General features: G+C 33.1%; 1 long non-coding RNA gene across 1 annotated transcript; it reads right to left on the bottom strand.

Moving 5' to 3' along the window:
• Positions 1-7676: 7676 nt before the first annotated feature.
• On the bottom strand, positions 7677-8875 carry LOC132040869 (uncharacterized). Its single transcript, XR_009410802.1, has 5 exons — positions 8753-8875; positions 8292-8652; positions 8043-8188; positions 7828-7956; positions 7677-7745 (listed from the first exon to the last, which is right to left on the bottom strand). It is a non-coding gene; the product is annotated as an uncharacterized LOC132040869 (long non-coding RNA).
• Between the last annotated feature and the right edge of the window lie 3438 nt (positions 8876-12313).

Here is a 12313-nt window from a genome sequence, read left to right as displayed (position 1 = left end):
TAAGAAAACAAAAAGGCTCAATAGCAGCTGAGAATGGGCATAGGAACACTGATTAGGAATAACACAAATTTAAAAAGCAAGAAAAATGAAAGTGATTAGAATCTCTAGATAAATAAAGAGGTAACCACGTGTAAGTCAAAATAGGGCTATTGAAAGGTACACGTGGTTAAAGGAGAAGCCAAATGTAGGCCCAACTGTATGGTATAACTTATGTTGCTTTTAGTACAATCATTTGTTGTTATGTTAGTACTTCCTTCCCATTTGCTTTAGTACAATCATTTGTTGCTGTTATGTTAGTAATCCCTTCCCATTTATGTATAGTAGAAATTCTAAATATTTTTCACTTTATTCGGAATTCATGGAGTTGGAGCTGCGTTTTGTAAGACTTTTTTAGTGTACATATCCCAAAAAGTCATTGATTTTGAAAAATTATGCAGTAAAGTTATTGAACTTTACTACATATCAATAAAATCACTCAACTTTGGCCTATTATCTCATAAAATTACTCAACTATATGTCATTAAAAAAATCTGATATGGCAATATTAATTAATTATTTTATGCCATGTAGACGTGGACCCCATAATAAAATAAATCAAATCCATATATTTATACCCACGCCCACTCACCAAAGAGAAGAAAAGTGGAGAATGAACAGGAGAAAGGGTTTTTAGATGAAACCCTTGTGGGTCGGGTGAGTGGGTGTGGGTTTAAAGATATAAATTTATTTTATTTTATTGTGGGGCCCACGTCTACATGGCATAAAATAATTAATTAATATTGTCATGTTAGATTTTTTTGATAACATATATAGTTGAGTGATTTTATGAGATAATAGGCCAAAGTTGAGTGATTTTATGGATATGTAGTAAAGTTCAATGATTTTACTACATAATTTCTCAAAGTTCAATGACCTTTTGAGATATTTACCCTACTTTATTACTATTATATTTTACTAATATATATAAGTGCCAATACGAGGCTTTTGTCGTCTTCACATTAGTCTTTGTACAATAAGGCTCCTGCACGTGGCTACTTTATCCTACATATTTTACTTTTGCTCTCTTTCATTTTCTTGTAGCCATGCCCACTTGGGCCTATGTCATTGGACCATATTGAGTACTCACACTATATAACTTATCTTTTGTGGACATGTCCCTTATTAAATTATTCATTCCGTTCGTTTTTACCTTATAGGCCCATTATTTATTTTAAACCTCCGAAGTTTTGATTCTTTAGTAAATATCGAATATTGTGTCCCCTTGTATTTGTTAATTCTCCTTCAAAACTTCCTTCCTCATAAATAATTTGTTCTTTAAAAATTATTTAATTATGACTAAGAAAATTTTAATAGTTATCAAGATTCCAACAAGACACGATTAACGTGCGACTAAATTAAATTAATTCTACAATAGAAAAATGTGATATAAGTTATATTTTTATAATTAAATACTATTTCTATATCATGAGCTTGGGCCCGGGCTTAGCACGGACCTCATGCAATGATGCAACCAGTATCAACTATAAAGTTTGCAAATTATATTTTTATATTATATTACTTTACTTTACTATTATACATAAGGGACTACAAAAGGGCTTTTGTAGTCCTCACAAAACTTTTTCAAAAAATGTCAAACTTTTCAATTAATTACTTCTAGGCTCTGATCTTATTTTTAAAGTCAAATTTATTTTTTGTTCTTATGGTTTACTTTTTAAAAGCTATCGAACATTCTGCCTTATTTACCTATTTTCTATCTGGTTACCGGTACCCGCATTGGAGCTCGCCTAATCCAAATTCGCATCGCATAGGGCCCAATCGGGAGAAGCGCTCCCTACCAAGGATTTTTTCATACTCAGGCTCGAACCCGAGACCCCTGATTAAGGGAGGAATAGCACCATCTGCTGCACTTTATTTTCCCAGTTTCTTTCTTCTATTGATCTTATTATTAACCTAAAAAATAGTCATTTCTTCGCTAGATATTCTTGCTTCTTGTTGCTCTTTGTTTTCTTCTTTTTCATTTATTGCTTATCATAGATTTTTACATGGAAGCACTTCTTTTACTTTATATTTGTATTATGAAATTCAAGAATTTCTGAAAATTCTTTTACTCATATGTAGGCATTTCTTTTACTTTATAATTATACTTTAATGAGCTCATATGTGTGTTTACCAAGATTAATACAAAAATGATCTTCAGATAGTTTTAAAAATTATTAAATGATGCCATACTATATTGAAATGAAAACAATATTATCAGTCAAGGTCCGGTTATCTTTAAAATCTCTTGTTTGGTTAACTAAAATTAACCTTTTAAACACAAAATGAGTTTAAGTAGGGCCAAATTAGAGTGTCAGCTACCAATTTGATCGGATTCGGTAGCACTTTGGTTCAAATTCTATATTTGTCTAAAAAGTTCATTTTGTATAAATTATTAATTTAGAACTAAATTAAAAAAAAAATTAGGATTCAAAACTCATATATTTCAAATTATGGCTCCGCATTTAATTTTAGTAAATAATTTCATCAAAATGAAAGTTAAGATATTAAAGGAGTGAAATGAAAATTTTGCTTTTATATATTGAAAATATAATTATTTGAAGTTTAATTATTACCAACATAAATTATATTTCTTTAATTAAAATATTATTTTTTATATCTGGAGTTGGGCCCAGACTTAGCACAGGCCTCGTGAGACTAGTATTATTTATTTTAGGGAAAATTTCATAAATGACTACTATTTGGGGTTTTTTTTTTTTTCCGCATAGCTACAGTTTAGCTATTTACTTTTCGTGGCAAACATATAGCTAAACTAAGCGCTTGTTTCATGTTGTATTCATTATTAAGTGTCACTGTATTCATGAATACAGTCATTAAATTTTGCTAAAATCGTGGGATGAAATCTCCTAAACAAGACAAACTAAGTAAAATCTTCCTAGAATCACTCTCAATGACCTGGCTTCCAAAATATCACACGATTCTTTTCGATTACAATTACTCAAATTCAAATTCAAAAAATAATATTCAAAAACGGAAAAAACGAGCTTAACCTCCTAATGTAAGAATTCAATTCAAACATATAGAATACGTTCAGAATACAATCTCAAAAATCAATTGCGATTTTAATTTAGATTGTCGCAATCAAATCTGCTGTTGTTCGTATGAGTTTCTACAAGTTTTTTTTTTGGAGTTGTTCTATACAGAAATTGCTGGACTTATTCTGAATTTCGAAGGTAAATAATAGTTCAGTTGATGTTCATGATACAACGAGTAGTTTTACATTGAAGTTGTTGATAATCATTAGCACTACTGAATTCAAAAAAAAATTCTACCATACCCAAGTGAATTCGACATTCGGATTTGGAACGATGAGAATCGTTTTGTGAATTACACAATCGATGCAATAGTTTTCAAAGATTATGCCTCGTATGAGAATGTAGTTGATGTAATAGCGAAACAAAGTGGGAATAGATACAAGTAACAAAACAATTAATATCAAATACATGATCGAAGGTGATTCTATGCCGCTTGAAATACACGACGATACGAGTGTCGGGGTGTATGTTGAATCAAGAAAGATAGTAGGCGCTTGGGATGTATCCTTTGTGTATTACTATAATCGATAAGTTGAGTGAATACAATGTGTCTAGTGAAAGTGTAGTTGAAGGTGACATACCGCCATTAGAATACAATCGTCAATTACAAGTTATGAATACGTATGATGCGACAGAATCGGCAACGTCAACTGTCAAGAATAGTTGTGTATAATGATTTGATCATTTCAAATCATAATCACAAGAGATCATGGTAAATTAGGTATACAATGACAAGGATACTTTGAAGGTCGTGATGAAAAAATATGCAATTGACAATAGGTTTTAGTTACGTACAGAGAGATCAAATTCTATAAGGTATGCTTGTTAATAATATTTTTTATTTATTTGTATATAACAATAAAATTGTATATTTTTTCATTAAGTGATGTGTATTTAACTAGTTGATATTTCTTACATATATCTGACTATCTAGTTTAAATTGGTATATGAAATTGTATTCAATTTTTTGCTTAATGATTTGATATGTGTCGGAACCGAATGTATAAGTATACAATTGATTTTCAGCCACACCATTGTATGTATATCGAACAATGTGAGTGGAAATGAAAGCTTCAAGCATTAACAAATCGCAATGTTCAAAGTTAGAGAGTTTGTAGACAAACATACACGTCCATTGAAGGATAAGGTGTATTCTTGTATTCAAGCAAGTAGTGGTTTTATAGCAGGCATTACTAAACCAAAGTTAACAAATCACAAGAGGAAGTATACGCCAAAAAATATAGTAGATGACGTGAAAAATGAAATTGGTGTGGATGTGAATTACATGAAGGCTTATCGTGCTAAAGAAAAGGCTATGATCGAGTTGAGGGGAGAGCCAGCAGATTCTTACAAGAAGTTACCTGGATATGTATACATCTTGGATAAAACGTATCCAGGTTCTCATATAAGAATGCAAAAATCGCCTGAAAATGAGTTCTTATATCTGTTTGTAGCATTGTATGCCTTTATAAAAGGGTTCGACTATTGTCGACCAATAGTGGTTGTAGACGGGAGCCACCTAAAACAAGAATACAATGGCACCTTTGTTTCAATGAGCACTTTGATGGTGCGCAGTAATTCGTATACAAATGTACTATTTTTTGCATACAATGAATACAAATGGAGTAAAAATCGCAACCTTTTGCTTTTCTCAATTGAATTTGTAGGTAATATACTGCCTAGCATATGGCGTGATCGATTCTGAGAACGATAAGTCTTGGTCATGGTTCTTTCAACGGTTCAAGGAAGCATATGGGGTAAGGGATAACATGTGTGTTGTATCTGATAGACATGAAAGCATCATCAAGGTTGTTGCTAGAATTTATCCTACTATTCCGCATTTAGCATGCATATGGCATCTTTGGAAAAATGTATATAATAACTATAGGAAAAGTCATGAAGTCTTGAGTGGTGTATACTATAAAATGGCAAAAGCATACACACGTAATGACTTTGATATGCTAATGGAAAAGTTGAGAAAGAGGATATTCGGGTGAAGGAGTACTTGGATTCAAAGGGAAGGGCAAAGTGGGCTAGGCTTTATTGTCCAGTTAACTGAGCATGGACATTAACATCAAATATTGCTGAGTCCATTAATGCAGCACTCGTATCTACTAGAGAATTACCAATATATGATTTTCTGGAGGAAGTTAGGTTGATGTATGGACGATGGAATTGCACAAACCAACAAAACGGTTCGTATACATTCACAACGCTTGGGAAAAATTTCAAGAATTGTGACCATTAATGAGCATAAATCTACGCGTATGAAGGTTTGTTTTCGTGCATCTGTATACGTATTTTTTTTCATTGCTTATATTTCATCTTTACGATTCTTATACATAAGTATATTTCTTACAAAAAAATTATATATTGATATGGCGTATTATGTTTGTAATAAAAACTTGATGTGAATCTGTTTGTATATTGTTGCATAGGTAATTCCATCAACAGAATACTTACACACCGTAATTGATGAAGGGAGGAGTTTCATTGTGTGTATTGAAAAGAAAACTTGTAGTTGCAAAATGTTCCAAGTCGATGAGATGCCCCGCCCCCATCCTCGGGGTCGTTCTTAAGATGAAAAATCTCACCGCCGACAACTATCGCCAAACTTGTACAAACTAGAAAATGTGATGAAGACTTATGATGTCCCAATTTATCCGTTACGGATCGAGTGAGTGGAATGTGCTCGTATACATTTCGAAGAAGTAGTGTTGCCACCGAGGTACAAAAGACCGCTGGAAGGCCAAAAAAGAAGCGTGATAAGTCTTTATCCGAATAGTTTTCAAATACACGTACAAACTCGTGCGGTAGATGTGGACATACGCAGACACAATAGGCGCTCTTGCAGAATGAGCCTAAAAGAAAGTAGTTGTTGTTTGCTTAGTAATTTGTTCGTTTTTCTCGGTTTCCGTATTGAACCACGTCGACTTTAAAGCGTTATGATATTTTCAATTGTTCTCATTAAAGTGGTTTTTGATGAATGATTTTCTTTTTTGTTGATATTGGATGATTGAAAATAAAGGAACTCTCTATGAATAACTTGCAACATTTCCGTTGTAGTATATTGGATGTATACGTGACCGGTATACTTTGTATTCTATGTATATGTTTGTTTCCAAAATCAGAAACCAATTGCATCATGTTCAGCTCATCAAATTCAGAATTCAGAGACAAGTAATCAGAGATAGAGAATAATCAGATATGTCATTCTTGGTCACACACCGATATACGATTATGTTTTAATTATGTATACATTAGTGTTATATTTACGAATACAAATATGTATTCATGTTGAAAAAAGTTAATTACGTATACATTCAAATCTCTCAAGATACAAAGAATGGCCAAATGTTAACAAAAGCGTAAATGATGGCATCCCATAAGTGAATAACTCAACAATGTAAAAAAGCCGTTTTGTATTCATTAAATTTTATAACCGTATATTAGGTATTCAACGGATGTATCAACATCAACAATCAAGCTTTTACAAGTCAGAAACTAATTCCATCCGTAACAATTCTAAATACAGCTCTGTATTATCTTTGAATATATTATTTTAACATCTCTATATACGTAAAATGGCCAATGATTAAATCGACAAATGTAAAACAATGGCATCCCATAATGATTAACTCAACAATGTAAGAACACTTAATTGTATTCATCAAAAAAATAAACTGTATATTGTGAATTCGTACTAACAACTGCCATTTTGACAGCAAAACTCCTTAAAAAAACATAAAGATAATGTTTTCCCTAAAAACATCATAATCTGATTTTGAACCACACAACTACAAACTAATTAACTATGATTTTTTCAACTTGATCAAAATCTATCTTTGGTCTAATCGGCTTCGAGAGGTGCCTCATTATCGCTTTCGGCATTTGCTTCCATCTTCCTTTTAGCGTAATCCCACAAAAGAGCACCATATCTCGTACGAACTAATTCTGTATCAAGGTCTCCATGTGGAATACCTTCTCCTTGACTCAAATACTCCGCATATGCAGCAACATACATTCCACAAACCCTGCACGAAAGAAAGAAAAAAAAATGGATTTAAATGATGTATTATCCTCATATATGTCAGTTTTAAAAATCCAAAAATTGACGTACATGCTTCCAGGCCTCTGTTGTGGCAAATTGTCAACAAACACGACGTCAAATTCGTCGTGCGATGCTTTGTCTTTGTACGCAGGGTTATAATTCCAATCAACTCCCCGCTTGACCGGGTAGAAGTCCGTTAAATGTAAATACAAGGGCAATAGATTGGCGAGTTTGTCTATTTCGGATCTAATAATATGGTTGCATCATGACCAATGGTAGCTCGATACGAGTCATATATATATAGACGTCTTGTCAAGGAATGAAAGGATTTCGCCAACCCATGGTCTTTTTCTTTAATGTTGATCGGGATGAATACATAGTCAACCAAATGCCACGAGGCAAAGGTAATGCAACCGGTGGCCTTTAACGTATTCACATAAAACATCTTCTTGTTTTCCAACACTTATGGCACCATCCGGTCAAGATAGCCTTTGTGAATAGCATCAATTTTGGTATTGAAAACACAATCTACGGGTAAACTTGTATGTGCTATTTGTATCATATTTGGCTTTTTTTAAGTAGTAAAACATGACATCAAGATGCTGCAATAAAAACGAACAAAAACATTTAATATTTAAATCACAAAGCAATATAATGTATGTGAAAAAAGAAGGTAAATCATACCTCGTCATTCCACATCTGACCCTTCATTGATAAAAGGTAGAACCAATTTTTGTCGCTGATTTTCTTAATACCACAGTCCATGGATGTTGGCAGTGTTGCCTTACCCTTTTTGTAGTGGTCCTCTTTCTTCTTTCTATAAAATACACACAAAATATATATCAAAACATTATTGAAACTATGTCTATACAACAAGTACATACGATAGATCAACTAACTTATCTGCTATCATGCCTAACAAGTAGCCCCTCTTTTACCCATTTTGAGAATTCACCGAACAGCTTGGCATCATGTCGCCCCGTGATGCAATTATTATCAAATGGGTGTTTTTTGTCAAATATCTCTGTCAACTTAACTGAACTACCTGGTTGAATACGAACAGAGTTGAATACAATCTTTAATCACATTAACTACAAGCAGAGTGGAATACAATCTAAAAAATAAAAAAAATACGTCATAATGCTTACCCGAAGCTGACCCAAAATTTGTCATGTAAGGAGACATTTGCAAAGGGCCAGGACGCCTCTCTTTACGCAAAGTCATGACAATTTTTGTTATAGTATTCTGTGTTGGAGGGAATTCATCCGCCAGCTCATACTGAGGCACATATTCCAGTTCCTTACCAACATGAATACCCTCAAACTCAACAACGACATTGTGCGGCATCACTTGATTAGAATCATCGGTACCGGCACAAAATGAAAAAGAAGATACACCTTGCACAATATTATCATGAACTAACATGTTGCTTCCTTCGTTGATAGGTATGGCAGCAGGAGTAACAACGATAACATCAGCTGTCTTGATAGGGATTTGTGATCCAAAAGGCTATAAACAAAGAGATGACAAATTTTAATCGTAATCTGAAATGTATTTATCATATAACAAAATTTCAACGAAGAGTTGAATAAACTATTAAATGTAGTACCTCTGGTTCGACATAATCTCCCAAAATGTCACCTGGTTCCTGAATTTCCCGTGTTGAATCCCTTAATGTATCACCAGTAGAATTAACATCGTTCACACCAACATCTCCCACTAGGCCCTAAAATGGAAAGGAAAAAATCAATAAATTTAGTAATGAACAAGCATTACACAACACGCTTACGTGTATATAAGACTTTCAAGTATTTATATTTGGGACTGAGATATGAATACAGTCGTTTAAACTGTTTCAGTAAAATATAAGGTGTTATATTTATGAATACAGTCTGTTAAATATGAATACAATCACTTAACTGTATCATAAAAATGGAAGTATGAAGATAAGTTTAAACATAAATACAATGTTATGTTTATGAATACAATATGTTAAAATATGAATGCAATCACTTCACTGTATCATAAAAATGAAAGTCTGAATATAATTGACATACAGTCAAGTATTTTGGATATAGTCAAGTATTTTGGATACAGAAAAAGATACATCAAGTATTTTGAATACGAAATAGTATTTGGATACAGTGCAACTCATCGATACTACGTGTTGGAAAATGAGCCGTATAACTCTCGTTTTGTATCAGTGATTTATTGTGTATTCCATTATCATGTTGCTGAAATGTAGATTCTCTGGCAGCACCCTTAAAGAAAAAAAAAGATCATTTATGTAAAGATTATTTCAATTGAAAATATTCAAATTATTTTTATTTTACCTTTTCAGAATCCTTATTCCCTTTAATTGTTTCAATAGCTTGAAGAATCGTTGTCAAGTTGTCATTGATCAATTTGTGGAGAACATTGAACTCATCCTTCACCTAAAAATATTAAAGAAAATCAAATATAGGAGAGACACATTAACTCCTTGAACTCATCCTTCAACTAAAAGCTATAAATTACACTCACCGATTTCTTAAATTCATCAATTTCTTGCCTCTTACGAGACACAACTCATCTTGTTTGGTAGATGTCGGGAACTGGACAGATGGGGTATTTACATGCACTTGTTCATTCCCAATTGGAGAAGCCGACTTTCTTGTTTGTACAATAGGCGTCTTCCTACGAGGAGCAATGTTGGAAATTGGAATTGTTTCGGGTTGCAGATCTGCTTTCTTTGATGATAAAGTCCCAACAGACATCTGCCTACGTTTCTTAGACGTTGGAGATTCTGATTGAACAACTCCCTTTTGATGTGTGTTGTTATGGGGTGGTGTAGAAGCAAAATCATCATCATCAAGGACGGGGACAGTGGTACTTTCTGGTACACCATTGACAAGTGGGGGCAATTGAAGACAAGCAAGCTCATTGACCGTCGGGACTATGTTGGCAAAAATACGCATTTCCTAATCACCATTTTAATACTGTCAGAACTTGTATCAAAATACAAAATATAAGTAGTCAAGTATACAGTGTATGAATTATATGCTACAGTCAAAATGCCAGTGTATACAAGAATTGTACTGCAAATTTATGAATACAACAAGAAAAAGCAACATATACTAGAGTGAAATATAAAGTTGATACACTGTGTCTTTGATATTGTATCAAAATAATATCAGACACAGTGTATCAAGTATATACTATAGTCAAAATGACATTGTATCCAAGAATTGTATTGCAGATTTATGAATACATCAAGAAAATGCAACATAGACTACAGTGAAGTATAAAGTTGATACACTGTGTCTTTGACTGCATTGTATCAAAATAAATATCAAAAACAGTAGTTCCATATTTATGATTATAACAAGAAAATATAATGCATTTATCAAAATATAAAATAAAGAAACAGTAAAAATTTAAATACATGAAGGGAACTTATATAATGTTGAGTACAGCATTTTACCGGGGTGTTATCTTCTTTAAACATGCCGTCCATCAGTTCCTTAAAGCTTGGTTGACTCTCAATGGTCGTCCAATTCGAAGATTCGGGAATGTTGTTGCCGTCTTGACCGCACGAGTGGCGTCAACAAATGAACAACACTCGTAAAGCCAAACTTGCATAGCAAGTGGCATTCCGTGGAGCCTATAAAACTTTTTCTCGAAGTCATCTTGTGAGTCATACTTTTAATCAACTCATTGAATGCTTTCTTACCCCATGGGTAATTCACGTATCTTCCGACTCTACCAAATCAAAGTGTAGCCTTGGTATTTTTACTGCATTCTTCTCATTGGACAAGATATAGGTATGAATGAAATAGAGGACAACAATCTTAACGGCATCAGCATCATTGAGGCCCCAATTTTTATCTGTGAAGCATTCAATCAAATCTGCCTTTGAGGGCATTTTCTTAGAACCACCAAAATATGTCTCCAAAATCCTGTTTTTACCCTTGCGGTTAACTTTAAAAGCATCTTCATCACCAACACACTTCAAACCAGTTATTATTGCAAATTCTCTAATAGAAAACCGCAATTCATTACCATTTATATCAATCAAAAAAGCACCAGGAGTACTTCCAATAAGTTCTCTCACCATGCAAAGACCTCAACATTTGTGCTTGAACATCACAGTGTTGCATTTGGGTGAATACACCAAAGCAAGTTTCCCCAAATATTTTGTACTGCTTATCAGTTAGTTTGTCCTTGAGATCTTTAAATACTTCAACATTGGTGTAACAACTCATGTGCACTGAATGAGTAGGAGGATCTTTCGTAAAAAAACTTACTCTGCATTATTCAGTTCAACAACAGTCAAAAACTCAATATGCAAAGAATGACAAATTTAAATAACTAATTGTATCCAGAAAGAAAAACAATGTATCTATTTAACTATACTACAGTCAACAAAATACAAATTCATTCTAAATGTATCCAAAGAAACAATGTATCTACTGAACAGTAGTTATGTATACATTGCATTTTGTGTATACATAGTATTCAATTCTACAATGTATTCAATTCTACAAATTGTAGTCAATACTTACCAAGACAAATGACAAATTGTATTCAATTCTACAAAAATGTATTCACAAGTAGACTGATATACAGATTAAATATAGAATACATACAACAATATATATTGTATTCAACACTAAAATGTGCAATCACAAAGTGTATCAAAATTAAAAACTAATAACAAATAAACATTGTATTCATAAATATGAAATAAATACGATACCTCCCCAGCGCTTTTAAGGAACATCTTCAACAACATTTTTTCCCACTTGCTAACCGAAGAACCATCGATAACTTTTCTCCGCTTTTCAATACTTGGTAGGGATGCTTCAGATATCGATGAATCAACGACATCTTTTCGTTTGGTAGATTTGAACCTTCATCTCCCATTGTTTCCATACTTACCAGGTCATGGCGCCTCTTAATACTACTCTCAGCATCCATTCTAGCAACAGAGCTTGCAATTTCTTCATCATTTTGAGTGATACACAAATCAAAAGATGGACCATCATCATAATGGTGCACATAATTGTGTATACCTCTAGTAACTCTGCATGGAGTGCTTTTCTCCGCCATTACACCAAAAAATCAATGCAACATGTAGTAGAAACCCTAACAATGGCGGAAACCCTAACAATGGCGTAAAATCAAAAAA

The sequence above is a fragment of the Lycium ferocissimum genome, chromosome 12 (assembly GCF_029784015.1).
Source record: "Lycium ferocissimum isolate CSIRO_LF1 chromosome 12, AGI_CSIRO_Lferr_CH_V1, whole genome shotgun sequence".
In the NCBI taxonomy this organism is placed as follows: domain Eukaryota; kingdom Viridiplantae; phylum Streptophyta; class Magnoliopsida; order Solanales; family Solanaceae; genus Lycium; species Lycium ferocissimum.
Note: the sequence above shows the minus strand (reverse complement) of the source record. Positions and strands in the feature narration are given on the sequence as shown.